This window comes from Myotis nattereri, assembly GCF_964212035.1.
Source record: "Myotis nattereri genome assembly, chromosome: 9".
Lineage (NCBI taxonomy): Eukaryota > Metazoa > Chordata > Mammalia > Chiroptera > Vespertilionidae > Myotis > Myotis nattereri.
This window is the reverse complement of record NC_138084.1, coordinates 79,445,270-79,465,605: the sequence shown is the minus strand read 5'-3', so window position 1 is coordinate 79,465,605 and position 20,336 is coordinate 79,445,270. Positions and strand designations below refer to the sequence as shown.

Genomic DNA, 20,336 nt, shown 5'->3' with positions numbered 1-20,336 from the left:
ATAGAACATCACGCCACACAGGATTTTTCTTAGGCCTTGAAATCCATAGGATTTGCCCTTCTGGATTTTGGACTTGCCTGGGAATGGTGACTCTTGTATTCCTTAAAACATTTCCCTTTTGGAATGGGAATGTTTATTCTCTGCTTGTCCCATCATTGTGTTTTAAGCAGATAACTTGTTTTCTAGTCTTGCAGTTATACAGATGGAGAGAGAGTTTGCTCCAGAATGGATTATACCCAGAGTCTAACCCAGCCGTGGGCAAGCTACGGCCCGCAGGCTGATCCTGCCCATTTGAAATGAATAAAACTATTGAAAAAAAAGACCGTACCCTTTTATGTAATGATGTTTACTTTGAATTTATATTAGTTCACACAAACACTCCATCCATGCTTTTGTTCCGGCCCTCCGGTCCAGTTTAAGAACCCATTGTGGCCCTCGAGTCAAAAAGTTTGCCCACCCCTGGTAACCCATACCTGATTTAGGTCATGAGATTTGGGACTTTTTGTTTTGATGATATTTAGATAAGATTTTAGACTCAGAATTGTTGCTGAAGTGGTTTAAGACTTTTGTGAGTATTTTGCATGTGGGAAGGATGTGAGTTTTGGAGGACTGAGGGAACACTGTAGTGGGTTAAATAGTGTTCCCCAAGAAGCTATGTTGAAGTCCTAACCCCTGGCACTTGTGCATATGACCTTATTTTGAAATAGGGTCTTTGTAGATGTAATCAAATTAAAATGAAATCTTTAGGGTGAACCCTAATCCAATATGACTGGTATTCTTATAAGAAGAGGATAATACCACGTGAATACAGAGACTTGCCGAGAGGAGGTGGCCATATAATGATAGAGGCAGAGATTGGAGTGACACAGCTACAAGCCCAGGGATACCAAGGATTGTTGACCAACACCAGAAGCTAAGAAATTGAGGAAGAATTCTTCTCTCTGGGCTTCAGAGGAAGCATGGCTCTGCTGATGCCTTGATTTTAAATTTATAGTCTCTAAAACTATGAGACAATAAATTCCTGTTGAGGTACCACCCAGTTGTGGTACTTTAAGTGTTAGAGAAACCCTAGAAAATCAATACAGTATTTTTTCAATTAATAGAAATATTTAATTTTGATATTGTCAAAGTAATCAATGTTTTTGCCTTATGGTTTTTGCTAATTGGGCTTTATTTATAAAGTTCATCCCTGCCCGAAATCATAAGGGGAGTTTTATTCATTTTTTAAATTAGGTTTAGTATTTTACCTTTCAATTTTAGGTCTTTAATCTACTTGGAATCCACCTTTCTATATGGTAATTTTTTGGCAAACCATTAACTAAATAAATTATCTCTTTCTCACTAATTTGTGGTGCCATCTTTATAATGTATCCAGTTCCTATACACATGTCTGTTTATGTATTTTCTCTTCTGTTCCACTGGATTTGTATGTCTGTTCTTGAGTCAGAACCAAACTTTATAAAATTATGTAGCTCTGTTGTATGTCCTAATATCTAATATAGCAAATCACCATTCTTTGTTCTTTTTAAAAATTGATTTAGCTATTTGCGGACCTTGAATATTCATTTTTGCATGTATTAATTTTGGAATCAATTTGTGAACTTTCTAAAAAAGTCTGATAGAATTCTGATTGAACTTTAATTGAATTTGAAGATGATAGAGTTTCATTAAATTCTCTGCAAATTTGCATTTAGATCTAGAGGGGGATTGAATTCAGTCTATGTATCTATACCTATTTGCATCTGCCTGTCTATCTATATTGATGGATGTACATACACATTTTGCACATGACCACCTTGTAAGTGGGTTATGGTCTTACTTTAAGAGGAACATAATGCAAATGCCTGGTTGACTCTCCTTTATTGGTTTTAGGAGCCATTGATGAGCAATAGCTAAATCAGTTAATACATGAGGAGTTGCAATAAGGTTGATATTTTAATTTAATGCATTTTTATTGATTTTATTGATTTCTACCCCTTTTTTCTTTTATTATTTTCTTCCTTGGGTTTCTTCTGTAACTTTTTTCCCAAATTCTGAATCAAATACTTAGCTCATTTTTTTCTGTCTTTGTTTTCTGATAGATATAGTTAAAGCCACTAATTTTCTGTCTTACTTTACACGTGTGCTATAAATTTTGACATGTAGTGTTTTTATTGTCATTTAGTTCTAAGGAATTTGTAATTTTCCCTATGGTTTCCTCTTTAATACAAGTGTTATTAAATAGCTTGGATTTTCAGTTTATATATATTTGGGATGAATAAAAACCTGTTTTTTTTGTTATCAATTTCTATTTTGCTTACAGTATTTGGAAATGGTTGAATCATCACCCTTTGTAGCCTAGTTCATAGTAGGCTTTTTAGAAAGATTTTAATAAATTAAAATAAGATTTTACATAATCTACACTAATAAAAGACAAACATGCAAATTGACCATACCTTTGCTATGCCTTAAGCCATGCCCACCAGCCAATCAGAGTGACTGTATGCAAATTAACCCAACCAAGATGGCGGCTGGCAGCCACGGAGCTGGAGCAAGCAGGAGACTTGGTTGCCCCAATGATGGAGGAAGCCAAGCTTCCCGCCTGCCGCAGCAGCTCTGAGCTCCACTTAAAGCAACAAAGTTTCAATTATAGAAGATAAATAAACCCCAGATACCTGCTTCAGCCAGCTATGGCCACGGAGCTGGAGTGAGCAGGAAGCTTCCCTCCTGCCTGCCCTGGCCGGCTCTGAGCTCCTCTCAAGGCTACAAAGTTTATTTATTTACCTTCAATTATAGAAGGTAAATAAATCCCAGAATAAAAAAGAAAAAAGAAAAAAAGGAGAGGCTAGGAGCTTCTGTCACTGGGGGGCTTGGCCAGCCTGAAAACAGCCCTTAGCCCCTCACCCAGACTGACTAGGCACCCCAGTGGACCCCCCACCCTAAAGGGGGTGTGGCCAGCCTGAAAACAGCAATCAGCCCCTCACCCAGGCTGGCCAAACCTCCATGAGGTGAGGGTCCCCACTGGGGGTGGGGGCTTGACCAGCCTGCAAATAGCCATCAGCCCCTCACCCAGGCTGGCCAGGTACCCCAGTGGCGTCCCCCACCCTGAAGTGGGTGTGACCAGCTTGCAAACACCCATCAGCCCCTCACCCAGGCTGGCCAGGCAACCCAGCGGGACCCCCACCCTGATCTGGGACACCCTTCAGGGCAAACCAGCCGGCCCCCACCCATGCACCAGGCCTCTGTCCTATATAATAAGAGGGTAATATGCAAACTGACCCTAACAGCAGAACGACTGGGAATGACTGGTCACTATGACACACACTGACCACCAGGGGGCAGATGCTCAATGCAGGAGCTGCCCCCTGGTGGTCAGTGCACTCCCACAGGGGGAGCTCTGCTCAGCTACAAGCCAGGCTGATGGCTGCCAGTACAGTGGTGGTGGTGGGAGCCTCTCCTGCCTTCTCAGCAGCGCTAAGGTTGTCCTACTGCAGCTTAAGCCTGGTCCCCACTGGCAAGTGGACATCCTCTGAGGGGTCCCAGACTGCAAGAGGGTGTAGGCCGGGCTGAGGGACCCCCCGAGTGTACAAATTTTTGTGCATGGACCTCTAGTCCTATATAATAAGAGTAATATGCAAATTGACTGAACAGGGGAACGACTGGTTGCTATGACATGCACTGATCACCAGGGGGCAGACACTCAACACAGGAGCTGCCCCCTGGTGGTCAGTGCGCTGGCAGCACCACTCAGTCAGAACCGGCCTCACAGCTCACGGCATGTGAGCGCAGCAGGGGTGGTGGAGCCTCTCCTGCCTCTGCAGCAGTGCTAAGCCATCAGTCTGACATCCCCCGAGGGCTCCAGGACTGCGAGAGGGCACAGGCAAGGCTGAAGACCCCTCTCCCCAAGTGCTTGAATCTCGTGCACTGGGCCTCTATTATTACATAACACGTGGAGGGAGAGAAAGAGTACGAAGCTGAAGGTCTGTGGGACACCATGATTCCAGGGAGGATGCAGGATGCTGCTTCTCTGGGTGAGGAGCACAGACTCTTCCACCTGGTGGTTTCAGATGGGGTCCAAGGTGTGCCTTTCCTCAGAGCGCACCAGCGTCTTCAGTCTCCAGAACAGAGAAGGCCTGACCCAAGGGCCTTTTGGTGGCCACCAAAAGCAGGTTTCTGGGAGGAAGTTCAGGGCTGAAGATGGGCAGGAGCTCAGAATGGAAGCCCTGCTCCTGAAGGTACAGCAGCCGGTCCAGTAGAATCAGTGTCTCCACCAGTGGGGCCAGCAATAGGGCCAGGCTGGAGAAAGCTACCACGTGGTTCTCCTGGGCCTGGTGGGCCTGAAGAGCAGCCAGATTCAGCGGCAGCTGGGGATCCAGCCCCACCCACTGCAGCCCCCGCTGCACATATTCTTCAGTTTTGAGCTCACGGACCCTGGGGATCCCCTGCATGTCTGGCTGACGGAGCTTGGCTGGACATGCCGGATGACCGTCTCTGGTGCTGCCCGGTAGCAGTGGGTTCGGAGGCCAGGGCCTGCTTTCTGTAGCCTCTCGGCATTTTCCTCCAGGGCATGGCAGGCCCCCATCCGCAGCCTGTAAGACAGTTCATAGCCAGGCAGCGCAGCCACTCACTGACTCAGTGGGTAGCTGCCAGGGTCACTCCACTTCATGTAGCAGCAGCCCACTGAGGCCAGGGCCACCACCTCAGGGCAGGAGGAGAAATGCCTCAGCAAGGTGACACTCAGGTCTCCACAGGCATGGAGGCCTGTCAGCAGCAAGCGGGCCTCACCCTGAGGTGAGGTCTCCAGCGGAAACAGAACCTCCTCACAGAGGGTTCTGGGGTTTACCCACTGAACCACATGGTGTGGGGAGAGGTGGGAGTGAATTGCACCACCTGCGGGTTCCTCTTCTCCTCTTTGTCCAGAGCTTGCAGGAGCTCCTGGCCCAGGTGCTGGGTGCTCTCCACCAGTCTCTGGTCCCCTTCAATGCTCTTCACCTTCAGCTCTAGCCCCAGAGACACGAAGCGGGAGAGATGGCCCTGCCTGAGCCTACATCCACAACCTGGGTGCAGCCTGTGCGGTCACTCAGCTTTTTCACCAGCTTCCCAGCCGCCAGATCTCATGGTGCTTCTTGGGCCTGACGTTTTCAGAATGGAGCTTTCAGTCGGCAGCTCTGGCTTGGGTTCTCCCGAAACTCTGAGAGGATCTGGGGAAAGGCCAAGGCATAGGCTGTGGGCTTCAGGGCCAGCAGGGTGAGTGGCCACACTGACCTGGACCTGACCACAGGCGTCCCCAGCAGCCGTGTGGCCAGCTATGGTGGGTTCAGTCCATCCATTGCTTCCTGCCATGAGCAAGGGAGTGTGCCCCACAGATTGTCTGTAAAAAAAATTCGATGATGTAGGCATCCAGGATGGAACAGTAGAGAGACAGGACACGGGTGAGATCCACCGCTAGCTGCCTCCTCTCCTTGTGAGAGGGGCCCCGGGCGGAAACACCTGGCATCAGGGTCCAGTCGGTGGCGCCTGGAGAGAGAACGCGGTGAGGAGGGAAGCAGGGTCAGCACCAGGCGGATCCGGGACGCGGGCTGGGCTCAGGGACGCGGGCTGGGCTCAGCTCCGCAGGCCTCAGCTCTGCAGGCGGGATGAGAAGAAAGCGCTCTGCACTGGCCCAAGACGCTCCATGGTGGGCTTTTTAACAATGTTCCCACGTGAGCTAAAAATATATACACTCCTCATGCTGTGGTTGTAAACTCCTATTCTATCTTAGTTCAAGGTATCAACTGTATGATTCAGATCTATTTGCTTATTTTGTCTTCTTAATATGTAAATCTCTGAGAGGGTATGTGAAATTACTTAAGCATAGTTTTTGATGGATCTCTAGTCCCCTCCTAATATTAGCTGTTGCTTGATAGTCTTTGAGTATATGCTATTAAACACACACATGTTCATTATCCCGTGGTCCTCGGGTCTTCCTGACCTATTGTTCTTTACAGTTTATAATGGTCTTCTTTGTCCCTTATAGTTTTCTTTTTGGCCTGGCCTAAAAATAAAACCGTGGTTTATTTTTCCATGGAACACCTTTTCTGTTTGTATTGTTAGGCAGTCAAAGAAAACCCAAAATATCAGTGTCCCAAACAAGGTAGAAATTTACTTCACTAAAGTTCTGAAGAAGCCTAGGATTGGAGTTACTTAAATATGGTAGTTTATTTCATCTTCTTTTTTTTGGGTTAATCCTCACCCAAAGATATTTTTTCCATTGATATTTTTAGAGAGAGTGGAAGGGAGGAAGGGTATGGGGAGGGGGGAGAGAAAGAGAAAGAGAAATATTGATGTGAGAGAGACACATCGATCAGTTGCCCCCTGCACATGCCACGACCAACTGGGGCAGGGCATCAAACCTGCAACCAAGGTACGTGCCCTTGATGGGGAATTGAACCCTCAACCCTTCAGTATGTGGGTGCATGCTCTAACCATTGAGAAACATCAGCCAGAGCAGTTTATTTCTTCTTAATTCAACATAGCCAGACAAGAGCTGCTATGGCAGCCCCGGAAAGTTCTTAGGGACCCAGTGTCCTTCCATCTTATCCTTCCACAATCCCTAACTTATACCTCTTGTCTTCATGATTGGTAAGAAGGAAAGAAGAAGAGAAAGGAGAAGAGCATGCCCCTTTGTTTAAGAATATTTCCTGGAAGTTGAACACACCATTACCATTTACATTCCATGATTGGGACTTCATCCCAGGCCGCTCCTACAGCAAGGCAGGTTAGGAAAGATAGTCTTTATTCCAGGAAGCCAGATGTTTAGCCAAAAATTGTTGTATCATATTGAAGAAGGGAAGAATGAATGTAGTTGGCACTTATCCATCTATGCCATATGATCTTTTTATTTTTCAATTTGCTGTAGATTTTGCTTTTGCAATTGAAATTTTATGGAGATAATTGTAGATTCACATGTGTTATAAGGAACTAGTGTGTCGGTGCACGAAATTCATGCATGGGTAGGGTCCCAAGACTGGCCAGCGATCAGGGCCAATCTGTGGGGTGAACGGTGAGGCGATCAGGGAGCCCCCGCTGGCACCTGCCTTGGCTGGCCTGGCGCCACTTGCTTACCGGCCCTCCTTCCTGATGCCACTGCAGCTGGTTGCCTCCCTCTGCAGGGTGACCGGTGGGGCGATCAGGCTGGGGGTAGCTCCTGCATTGAGTGTCTGCCCTTGATGGTCAGTATGCATCATAGCAACCAGTCATACTGCCGGTAGTTCTGCTGTTTGGTCAATTTGCATATTAGGTTTTTATTATATAGGATAATATGGAGATATCCTATATACACTTTAACCAGTTTCCCCTATTGGTAACATTTTGCAAAACTATCTTATACTATCACAACCAACATATTGATATTGATGCAATCCACCAATCTTACTCCTTATTCAGATTTCTTTAGTTTTACTCATACTTATTTGTGTCTCTGTGTGTGCATGCATGTGTGAGAGCATGCAGTTCGCTCTTTGTGTATGGGGGTGGGGGGAGAGAGAGAGAGAGAGAGAGAGAGAAAGAGAGAGAGAGAGAGAGAGAGAGAGAGAGAGAGAGAAACATTGATGTGAGTTCTTTACAAATGTTTAGTTATTTACAAATTCATCATGTGCGCAGGTTTGTGTATCCATGACCATAGTATCAAGATGCTGAAGAGTTCTATCACCTTGTTGCCCTTCTGTAACCACATCTATCTCCATTCTCCCTCCCCCAGCATCCCCTATCCCTGCAACCACTAAGCTGTCACTGAAAACATGTTATATAAATGAATTATATATATGTAAATATTTTGGGATTGACTTTTTTCTCTTTGTATAATTTCCTGGAGATTTACCCAAGCTGTTGCGTGTATTCATGGTTCATTGCTGAGCACTGTTTCATGATATGTGTGCACCGAGTTTGTTTAATCACCCATCTATCCAAGGACAGCTGAACGGATTCCAGTGTTTGGCTATGACAATAAAAGCTGCTATGACCACTCATGCACATGTTTTTGTGTGAACATAAATTTTCATTTCTCTGGATAAAATGCCCAAGAGTAGAATTTCAGGGTTGTATGCATGTTTAGTCTCAGGAGATGGTTACATTCTCACCAGCAGCCTATAAGGGATCCACATCGTTGCCAGCACTTGTGTTGCTCATGTTTTTATTTTAGTCATTATGAGTAGTGCACAGTGATACCTGATTGTGCTTTTAATTTGCATTTCTGTGAAGGTTAATAATCTGTTGGCCTCTTTGGTGAATGTTTGCTCATGTCATTTGCCCACTTTCTAATCCTGCATGTGTGTGTATGTGTGCGCACGTGTGTAATTTCTGTTTTGGGAATTCTTTACTTGTCATTTGTTGGATATGTGGTTTATAAATATTCCTCAGTCTGTAGCTTGTCTTTTCATGATTGTCACATGGACTTCCCCAGAGAAAATGTTTTCATATTTGGGAAGTCCAATTTATCAAATTTCCCTTTTATGGACTGTGCTTCTGATATAAAATCTAAGAACTCTTTAACCTAGTCCCAGAACCAGGTGATTTTCTCCTACTTTTATTTTTTACTAGAAGTGTTCTAGTTTTGCACTGTAAATCCATTTTGAGTTCATTATTGTCTAAAGTGTGAAGTTTAGTTCAAGGCTCACTTTTTGCTTATGGATGTCCAATTACTCCTGCATTGTTTGGTGAGAAGGTTATACTTCCTCCACTGAGTTGCTTTTGCCTCTTTGTTAACCAGTGGAATATATTTGTGTCAGTCTATTTCTGGGTTATCTATTACGTTCCATTGATCTGTGTGTTTATCCTTCTGCCAATACCACTTTGTCCTGATTACTAGTAAGCTTCAATATCATGCAGACTGATTTCTCCCACTTGATTCATCTTTGTCAAAATTGTTTTAGCTATTCAAGGCTCTGCCTTTCTGTATACAGTTTAGAATAAGCTTTACTGTGGTGATTAATTTTATGTGTCACCTGGACTGGGCCACAGGGTGCCCAGATATTTGATTAAACATTATTCTGGGTGTGTCTATATTGTGGGTGTTTTGGATGAGATTAACATTTGAATCCCTAGACTGAGGAAAGCAGATTGGCTTTATTCCATCCATTTAAGGACTGACTAGAACAGAAAGACTGAGTGAGGGAGAATTGTTTTTCTCTCTGCTGGAGGGTCTTTGAGTTGGGACATCAGTCTTTTCTTGTCTTTGGACTCAGACTCAGATTGGAGCTATATTATTGAATTTCCAGCTTTTTATTTTCTTTATTGATTTCAGAGAGGAAGGGAGAGGGAGAGAGAGATAGAAACATTAATGATGAGAGAGAATCATTGATCTGCTGCCTCCTGCATGTCACCTACTGGGGATCGAGCCGCAACCAGGCATGTGCCCTTGACCGGAATTGAACTTGGGACCCTTCAGCCTACAGGCCGACACTCTATCTACTGAGCCAAACCAGTTAAGGCTGAATATCCAGCTTTCTAACAGAAGCTCTTAGGGCTTTTCAGTGTCCACCCTCAAATTAATCTGTCTCTCTCTCTTTCTACCCCTCCACCTCTCTCTCTCTCTCTCTCTCTCTCTCTCTCTCTCTCTCTCTCACACACACACACACACACACACACACACACACACACACACACACACTGGTTTTAAGTTGGAATTTTGATAGGAATTGCATTAAACCTATAGATCAGTTTGGGGAGAATTGGTATCTTTATTATGTTGAGTCTTCTAGTCTATGAACATGGTATGTCTCTCCAGTTATTGGGTCTTATTTGATTTATTTCATCAGCATTTTGTCAATTTCAGGATAGGTATCATGTGCATCTTTTGTTAAGTTTATGCCTAAATATTTCATTTTCTTTGGGTGATTGTAAATGGTTGTGCTTTTAATTTATGTTTCTGCATGCTCATTGTTAGTGTATAGAAATGTGATTGATTTTTGTGTGTTTTATCTTTTATCCTGAAACCTTGCTGAACTCACTTATTAGTGCTAGGAACCTTTTTTCTATAGATTCCTTGGGATTTTCTTTATTTCTTTTAAATCAGTGTGCTTTTTGCTTCTTTCTTGATCTTGCCTAATTGCAGTGGCTGGAGAATACAATATTATGATGAATAAGAGTAATGATAGTGGATATCTTTTCTTATTCCTTCTCTTAGGAGAAAAGCATCCAGTTATCCATTAGTGATGCCAGCTGAAGGTTCTTTGTAGATGCTCATTATCAAGTTGAGGTAATTGCCCCCTATTTCTAAATTGTGGAGAATTTTTATGATAAATGGGTCTTGGCCGTTGTCAAATGCTTTTTCTGCATCAATTGACATGATCAAATGGATTTTTCTTTGTTAGAGTATTGATATGGTGGACTACATTGATTTTTGATGTTGAACCAACCTTGTCATGAATATATTCCACTGTCATGATGTCTAATTCTTTTTATACATTGTTGGATTCAGTTTGCCATTTTGTTGAGGATTTTTTTCATCCGAGTTCATGAGAGATACTGGTCTGTAGTTTTCCTTTGTTGTACTGTCTTTGTCCGTTTTTGATATCAGGGCAATACTGGCATCATAAAATGAGTCAGAAATTTCCTCTCTTCTTCTGTGTTTGGAAGACACTGTAAAAATGGTGTTAAATGTTTGGATGAATGCTCCAAATTTCAGGAGCACAAATATCAGATGGTGTGATAATTTTGACCATCAAATATGATTTATAAAACTCATGAGGAAAGAATAATCTTCTGTATGTACCAATATTCCTGTCTCCCCCTCCTCCGCCTGTTTTTCCTTCCTTCCTGATACTCCAAGATTCTTTATTTTGTAAGTTTCTGTTTAAAGACATTTCTTTAATTAATTTCTAAGTGTGGGTCTGGAGTCTTGTAGCAACAAATTCTTTTTGTTTTTCTTTGTGTGAGAATATATTTATTTCCCCTTCATCCCTGAAGGATACTTTCCCCTGGATATAAACTTTGCACGTGGTAGGTCATTTCTTTCAGCGCTAGACACCCCTCTGGCCTCCATGCTTTTCACATGAAAAATCTGCTGTTAGTTGAATTGGTGTTTCCATATGGGAAATGTGTCATTTCTCTCTGGTTGCTTTCAAGATTTTAAGTATGTCTTTGCTTTTCAGAAGTTTAATTATGAAGTTTCTTGGCATAAATTTCTTTGAGTTTATTCTGTTTAGGGTATGCTCAGCTTCTTGAGTCTATGGGTTTGTAACTTTGGCCATACTTGTTTGAAGAGTTTTCAGCATTATTATTATTATTATTATTTTTTGAATCCTGTTCCAGCTGCACTCTCTTCCTCATCTTATTTTGGGACTCTGATTATGTGAATGTTAAATCTTTTGTATTACCCCTGAGGTTCTGTTCATTTTTTTTTTTTCCAAACTATATTTCTCTCTGTTCAGACTTGGTGAAATCTGTTTTTCTGTCCTCAAGTTTATGGATTTTATCCTCCATCATCTCTACTATAATATTGAGCATATCCAGTGAGGTTTTAAAAACAAAATTTCTGTTATTGCATGGTTTTATTCTATAATGCCAACTGGTTCTTTTTATTTCCATCACTTCAATCTTTGCTAAAATTTTCTAATTTTTCATTTGTTTCAAAAGAATTTGTAATTAATCATTGAGGCATTTTTATCATAGCTTTTTTAAAAAATGATCCTGTCAGACAATGCCAACATTTGATTCATCTTAGTGTTAGTATAGTTGATTGCCTTTTCTCATTTGAACTGTGATTTTTAAATCTTGGTATGGCAGGTGATTTTTAAACTGTTTCCCAGACATTTTGTGTGTTATAGGATGCAGGCTTCTCTTTAAACTCTTCAAACTGAGCAGGTAGGCACCCTATTTTTCAGCACACAGATCCTGGCCTACATTTGCGGGTGTTTACTGCAATGGCAGTAGGTTTTCAGAAACTTTCCTGGTTATTTTGGTCTGCTCGGTGCATCTGCTCCAGGTTCCTGCTGCCTGAGGGGGTGGAAGGAATTTCTCAGGCTGGACCCAGGATGTCTTTGTGGGGTGGGGGGTGCTCAGGCAGCAGGAAAGACTACTTTCCCAGGCTGCTTGTTTTTGGGGTGACTCCCCACCAGTCACCCTGCTGGTGGTGCTGGCGTGACCCGATGTTGTCAGAGGAACTCCTGTTTGACTGGGGAAGGCAGGAGTCTAGCAGGCTGCTCTCTCTTGCTGGTTGGAGTGCAGGGGCTGGTGGGTCTGGGTGCCTTCTCCTGTTGGACGGGAGACATAAGATGCCCTGCTGCTTGCTCCTCTGGTTCCAGGGCCACAAACCAGTTTGCCTTCTTGACTCATTTCAGTTTTCCTTTGGTTGCATCTGGCATTATTTCCAGAGTTTATAGTTGCCTTTAGTGGGGGAGGAACAGAGAAAGGGGTCTACACCATTTTATCCAGACTGGAAAGCTACATTTTGTTTAAATATATCTCTTACAGAAAATATATTACTGCGTTTTGCTCTTTAAGAAAATTCACTGCACATATGATTCCTTATCTTTGTTATGATTTTTATTTACTCATTTTAATATCCTTTCTGCTATTTTATGTCATGTCTGTATAATTTCCTACCCCTCCCTTTTATGCCTTTCATTAATTTGAGTAAGTTTTCTTTTCCTGACTTCAAAGCTGTTGCTATACTCCTCACAGAGGATTATACATTCTGCCCTTTGTGGCGTGACTTGCAGCATTTCCCTGTGAGCTGATTATACTTCTGACCTCATTAATGTAAGGCTTGGCCTGAGATTTGTTTGACAAATAAATAAAAAAGATCTGTCCATGATTTCTGAGCAGAAGCTTTAGGCACCATCTTGTGGTTCCTCTACTGCACCTTTCTCTCAACCATGAGGCTGAGCTAAGACCTACTTCCTCAGCTGGGGACTGGGGTGAGAAGGTGCGTAACACACACCTGCACTGGCTGGCCTGCAGCCAACATCTGGCTCAGGAATAACCCTTTGCTGTCCCAAGCCACGGACATGGGCTTGCTTGTTGCTGTAGAGTAACCTCACAAAAGCCGACTCATTGAAGGTAATTCATGCTATTTTTAATTTTTTTTCTGGTGGTTGCCTTACTGCTAATGATCTTTTTTACTTCAATTTTGAAATAAATCTGCGTTTTTCTCTTCCCCTGAATATGGATCTCAACATGTACCTCTCACTGTCATGATTCTCAGCTTGTCCCACCATGTTAGGTTTGTGTAAAAATCTTAGTTCTAGATTGTTGTGGGCACACTCTTGTTTTCGATTCCCACTTCCTTCTTGCTTACCCATATACTTCCCATCATACTCCTTAATTTATGTTTCTTTTTGCCAGAGTACTTCCTCCAAGAGTTTTCCACAAGGAATATACTGAGGTCTCACCTGCCTGGTACTACCCTTATTTTGATCTTATATTTAAATATGGGTGACTTGGATATAGAATCCTAGGTCTGAAGGTTTTCTTTTCCCTGAAACACTGAGTATATTATTGTTATACTAGAGGCCTGGTGCATGAAATTCGTGCACAGGTAGAGTCCCTAGGCCTGGTCGGCGATCAGGGTCAATCAGGTTCCCCGCCTCCCCACCTCCTCCTTCCCTCGCTCCCTCAGTGCCCCGCTGCCACCGCTGGTCACCTGCTAGGTTCCACACCACCCCCTGGTGGCCAGTGAATGCCATAGCGAATGATAGAACTCTAGGTCGAACTCCCAAGGGGACAATTTGCGTATTAGCGTTTAATTATATAGGATTTTACAACTCTTTATCCCTTTATGATACCATTTAACATTAATCTAATTTACAGTTTGCCTATTTGTTCTTTAGCTGAATCCATTCTTCTATCCAACCCAACTATTAAATTATTTCAACTATGTTTTTCATCCTGAAATTCCCAATAGCCTCTTCTTCATAAATGTGTGTTCCCACTTCATGCACAATATCCTCCCTTATCTCTTAGAGAATCACTATTATAATTACTTTTAATACTTGTTCTGTCTAGCTTTTTAATTGTTTTGCCTGCTATAGTTTCTTATCCTTTTTAAGAATTAGAGTTGTACTCATTAACAATTTCATTGTTTTCCTCTGTGACCCTGTATTCCTCAGAGGCATCAGCCATCTTGGCAGTTACAGACACTGAGCGGGAGCAGATGAATCTCAGGCTCCAGCTTGTGCCCATCCAGGTGGACAAATCACCTCAGTGTCCAGCCAATGTCTAACCATTGACCATGAACCATCACCATCCCCTTCCCTATTGGTGACCTTGACTCCTAGTAGGAACCTCCCTTAGGAGGTGTGTGTGTGTGTGTGTGTGTGTGTGTGTGTGTTTGGAGGGCATCAAGTTCTGAGTGGTCTGGATACCTGTTATCCTCACCCTGGTCCTCACTCTACATGTGCTTCAGCTCCACCTCGATGTACCTGCTGAAGGCCCAGCCTGGCTTACACTGCCCCATGGTGATGACTGTGAGCAGAGGTCTCCTTCCCAAGGCAATGTAGGGCTCTCCTCCTGCTTTTCATGTCCTCTACCTTACATTCTTTTATTTAAAATTAAATCTTTATTGTTGAAAGTATAACACATGTCTCCTTTTCACCCATTGACCTCTTTTAGCCTGCCCCCCCGCCCCCACTCCAGGCCTTTACTACCCTATTGTCTGTGTTCTTTGGTTGGTCTCTTCCCACCCACCCATCCCCACCTTCCCTCTTAGGTTCCACAGTCTGTTCTATTTTTCTGTGTCTCTGGATCTATTTTGTTCATCAGTTTATTTTGTTCATTAGATTCCAGATATGAGTGAGATCGTGTGCTACTTGTCTTTCTCTGACTGGCTTATTTTGCTTAGCATGATATTCTCCAGGTCCCTTCATGCTGTCTCAAAGGGTAAGAAATCCTTCTCTTTTACTGCTGCATAGTATTCCATGGTGTAAATGTACCACAGCTTTTTCGGATTCACTCATGTACTATTGGGTACTTGAACTGTTTCTAGATCTTAGCTATTGTAAATTGTACTGCTATGAACATAGGGGTGCACACATTCTTTCTGGCTGGTGTTTCTGGTCTCTTAGGATAAATTCCTAGAAATGGATCACTGGGTCAAATGGCAGTTCCATATTTATTTTTTTGAGGAAACTCCATACTGTTTTCCATAATGGCTGCACCAGCCTGCATTCCCACCAGCAGTGTACATGGGTTCCTTTTTCTCCACGCCCTTGCCAGCACTTGTCATTTGTTGATTTGTTAATGATAACTATTCTGAGGGGTGTAAGATGGTACCTCATTATCATTTTAATTTGCATCTCTGTGATGATCAGTGACTTTGAGCATTTTTTCATATGTATCTTGGCCTTCCGTATGTCTGCTTGGAAAAGTGTCTATGTAGGTCTTCTGCCATTTTTAATTGGATTGCTTGTTTTCCTTTTGTTAAGTTGTATGAGTTCCTTATATATTTTTGTTATTAACCCTTTATCAGATGTATCATTGCCAAATATGTCTTCCCATATAGTTCTCCCATTCATTTTGTTGATGGTTTCTTTTGTTGTGCAGAAGCTATTTATTTTGATGTAGTCCCATTTATTTATTTTTCTCCTTAGTATCCTTTGCCCTAAGAGATGTATCTGTAAACACATTGCTATGAGAGATGTCTGAGATTTTGCTGCCTATGGTTTCTTCTAGGACTTTATGGTTTCATGTCTTACATTTAATCTTTCATCCATTTTAAGTTTGTTTTTGTGTATGGTGTAAGTTGGTGATCTAGTTTCATTTTTTTTTTTGCATGTTTATGTTCAATTTTCCCAACACCATATATTGAAGAGACCCTCTTAACTCTATTTTATGTTCTTGCCTCCTTTGTCAACTATTAATTGAGTGTAATGGCTTGGGTCAATTTCTAGGGTCACTGTTCTTTTCCATTGATCTATATGCCTGTTTTTGTGCCACAACCAGGCTGTTTTGATTACTGTGGCTTTGTAGTATAACTTGATATCTGGTATTGCGATTTCCTCCAACTTTGTTCTTCTAAGTTTGTTTGTCAAGATTGCTGTGGCAATTTGGGGTCTTTTTTGGTTCCATATAAATTTTTGGAGTATTCATTCTAGATCTGTGAAATATGCCATTAGTATTTTAATAGGGATTGCATTAAATCTTCTATCATAAATTCTTGTCTGCATTTCTCTCTTTTGTCTCTGTGAAGTCCTCAGGATTAGGTTTGGAGGAGGAAGCCATTGATCCTTGATTGTTCATTCCCCTTCTGTAAGTGGGAAATTGGCACTATAACTTTCCTTTCTATCCCCATAAAACTGTCAGTTGATTTCTCAACAGAAACATTTCAAGCCGGAAGGGATTGGCATCCAAGATTATACTACCTAGCAAGGCTCTCATTTAAAATTGAAGAAAAAATAAAGAGCTTTCTAGACAAAAAAAATATCTAAAGGAGTTCACTACCACCAAACCAGTATTACAAGAATAAAATGGCGAAAAGTACATACATATCAATAACCACTTTAAATGTAAATGGATTAAATGCTCCAATCAAAAGCCATAGGGTAGCTAAATGCATAAGAAAATGAGACCCACATATATATGCGGTGCACAAGAGACCAACTCAGAACAAAAGACACACACAGACTGAAAGTAAAAGATTGAAAAATATATTTCATGCAATGGAAACAAACATACAAAAAAGCTGGGGTAGCAATACTTACATCAGACAAATTAGACTTTAAAGCAAAGTATAAGAGACAAACAAGGCCTTCACCAGGGTGGCTCAGTTGGTTGAGCATCATCCTGTGCGCCAAAAGCTCAATTCCTGGTTGGGGCCAATGCCCAAGTTGTGGGTTCAATCCCTGGTTGGGGTACATGCAGGAGGCAACTGATTGATATCTCTCTCTTTCTCTCACATCGATGCTTCTCTCTCTCTTTCTCTCTATCTCCCTCTTCCCCCCTCTCTAAAATAAATAAAAACATATTTAAAAAAGAGACACAATGATAAAGAGATTGATCCAACAAGAAGCTATAATCCTTGTAAACATTTATGTACTCAACATAGGACCACCTAAATTTATAAAGCAAATCTTGATGAACATAAAGGGAGAGATCAACAGTAATATAGTCATAGTAGGGGACTTTCACACCCCATTGACACCAATGGCTAGATCCTGCCCACTCTTCAGTAGTTTGTTATAACATCCTGAAGGGACTAAGATAGTGACCTTGGGCAAGTCCCTTCACCTCTTTATCCCTCAGTTTTCTTTTTGAGCCTCAAATTGGATGACTAACTGTGGGGACCTCTCCAGCCCTGAGATTAGAGCAGAGACCCCCAACTTCACCCTCCCCGACCACCCTTCCCCATCTCCGGAGCCAGGGATGGAGCCCGCAGTACACCTTTGTTGTGACATGTGATTGACAAGTGCAATCTCAAGCCCTAGCTTCCCCACTCAGCCTTCCTGCTGCTTATGCGCAGCTCAGAGTGGGTTGACTGCCAAGTCAAGTAATCAGGAGGTAATAGCCTGGTATCGGATGAGCCTCCAAGGCTGGCAGCTGAGCCTGGAAAACTCCATCCCCATGCTGCCTGTGCCATTCACAATCAGGAAAATAATCGCGTAAAGCAGTCTGGCTCGGATCAAACCCGGCCTGACGTGCACAGTGTAGGAACTGCTGGCACCCTGGTCTGAGGTGGTCATTAGGACCCTGCTTGGGGCTGGGGCTGCCCAGAGTGCCAGACGTGCTGTGATTCACTTGCCCGTGCAGATCGGACGCTGTTCCCCACCTGCAGGGATGAGTCTTACAGCCTCCTTGCCCAGCACCCCTGGTGTTCCCCTGGGGCTTCCCTGCCACCTGCGTCCATTGCCTCTTTCCTCCCCCTGTCTGTCCATCCTTGCTGAAATTCTCATGAAGTGCTGATTTTATTGCGACAAGTGGCAGTTCATTTTTTTAGGTAAATAATTAAAAGGATCAGTTATTTTAAATGTTGATATACCATAATTCATCAAAATAATTTATCACAGTTAACTGCCTCTTAAATATGATCTTATAAATGATGCCTTCTGAAGCTAAAAGTCATGTGGATTCAATCAGTTTGTTTAAAATTGACTGTCTGCTTTGAAATCTTCTAAGAAGGAAATCATGACAAATTCCTGATCAGATAAACACCATTCCATTATTAAAGAGGATTAAAAAGAAGCATGAACTAATTTGAATAGACCTAGCAATTTCCTGGGTTTTATTCTTCTCTATAAACCTGACTCTGTATAAAAACTCTATTCTGGTTTCCTACCATAAGCAAGAGATTCCTTAGCAGCAGCCTAGAAACAACCTTACCATCTTGGTGACATATACTTCACCTGATGCTCACTTGGTGCTCCAATATGGACAGTGTACCTGCTCTCACCTCTGCTCATCTCCCGTGGCGTCCCCATAGCAGGACAGGCATGATGAATCACCATTCCAGCCATGACATTCACCTTAGCCTTCCAAATGCCATTGCTGAGAGGAGTATCACAGATCGCCATAGCAATGTAGCCGTTGTGACTCAGTGGATCAGCCACTCTCAGGCACTGTCCAACGGACACCTGGGACAGCTGATTACTCTCCCCAAAGGCCCACTGCTGGGATCCTCCTGACCCATGGCACTTCATGAGTCATGGTGGGTCTGATGATTGAGTTTCCGACATATCCAGGCAATGGAGACTACTTAACACCAGTTCAGACTCTTTGTTATAAATGCAGATCGGATTTGGGTCACTAAAGTCACATGCCTTAAGAGGTCCCTTCCGACTTGGGTGGCCCGGGACCACAGGATCTTGCTGGTCTGTAGGTGATAGAGCCTTCCATGTCGAAGCACATCAGGGCGCTTTGGCCTCTGTTGATAAACATAGGTTGCTGGGGTTTGACAGTGGGCAAAGATATCTGCATTTCTGGGTAATGCTATCCAGAAACCACTTAAGTGATTTACAATCTAACTTCTTCCTCAATTCGGCACGCTCACTGACATTTCCATAGCTTCTTGTCCTCAGATCAGAGTTTTACAAAATATATATTTTTAATGATTTCAGAGAGGAAAGAAGAGAGAGAGAGAGATAGAAACATCAATGATGAAAGAGAATCATTGATTGGCTGCCTCCTGCATGCCCCCTACTGGGGATCAAGCCCACAACCTGGGCATGTGCCCTTGACTGGAATCAAACCTGGGACCCTTCAGTCCCCAGGCCGATGCTCTATTCACTGAGCCAAATGGTTAGGGCCAGATCAGGTCTTAAGGAAAAATACTGCTCCTCATATTCATCCAACCAAATGCGTGCCGGCCTCAGGGAGCTCTGTGCCACGGTGTCCTGGCCTTCAGGAGAACCATGTTGCCTTTTCCTGAAAATGTGTCCAACTCCAGAGCAAGGGACCAGAAGAGTTTACTCCACACGCCCAAATCCCAAAGGAATTGTCTACGTTCCCTCCGCCCGGATTTCCCTGCCACAGTCATACTGCCCAAGTCCACGGAAACAATCCTCCAGCCATCGCAGGTGACTTAGCTCCTTCCCGTCCTCCGAGCTCAGAGAGGGGAGCCAGACCCCATTTGAAGGGCAGCCCCCGCTGACCCTCCGCGCACCCCGGGGAGGAGCTGTAGGCCAGCGTGTCCGCACTGATGTGGCCAGCTCTGGGCACAGGACCATGGCTGGTCCTCCCAAGTGGCGGCCAGCACTTCAGTGGCTGCGCAGGGCACCAGGGCTCCTGCTGCATGGGCCGCGCCAGTCACTCTTCCTCCAATGATCCCTCACGCTTTGTTTCTTGTTATTTACTTTTTCTAGGGAGGTGTTTTTGGACGTATTCACCTAGTTCTCCTTTCAAATCATGGAAGTCACTGCCGTCAGCCAGGAGGGTGACTCGTGGAGAAGCAGCTGGTGCTCCTCCCGGACGCTGTGCACAGTCCGGAGGAAGCAGACAAGGCTTTGTTGTAGAAATAAGTAGTAGCACTAGCGACGGCAGCTCTGTCGGGTAGGACTACACGGGGCGCTCCCCGGGTCTGCACATCCTATGGAGCCCGCGCCGTGGCTAATGAGCATGTGGAAGGCATGCTTCCGATACCCCAGGTCTCTCAACTCCTGGTCATGTTGATTAAGTCACACCCAACTGAGAGGAGACTTTCCTGTTGCCTTTTCTGCATCTTCAGTCTGATGATCTACCACATCATCAATCTTGTTTGCTTTGAACTGTAATTCCTTTAAAAATATTTTTATTGATTTCAGAGAGAAAGAGAGAGGGAGAGAGAGAGAGAAACATCAGTGATGAAAAAGAATCATTGATCGGCTGCCTCCTGCAGGCCCAAAATGGGGATTGAGGCACAACCCAGGTATGTGCCCTGACTGGGAATCAAACCGGGACCCTTCAGTCCACAA

At 43.5% G+C, this 20,336-nt stretch overlaps 2 pseudogenes across 2 annotated transcripts in view; both read right to left on the bottom strand.

Annotated features, from left to right (window-relative positions):
• Positions 1 to 4,070: 4,070 nt before the first annotated feature.
• Positions 4,071 to 5,476, bottom strand: LOC308524803 (methyltransferase-like protein 25B; annotated as a pseudogene). Its single transcript has one exon. The product of its transcript is annotated as a methyltransferase-like protein 25B (transcript).
• A 13,690-nt stretch (positions 5,477 to 19,166) lies between these two features.
• LOC308524710 (polypeptide N-acetylgalactosaminyltransferase 11-like) overlaps positions 19,167 to 20,336 on the bottom strand; it is a 44,301-nt pseudogene continuing 43,131 nt past the window's right edge. The window contains exon 5 of the transcript in view: positions 19,167 to 19,823. The product of the transcript in view is annotated as a polypeptide N-acetylgalactosaminyltransferase 11-like (transcript). The remainder of the gene's footprint in view (positions 19,824 to 20,336) is intronic.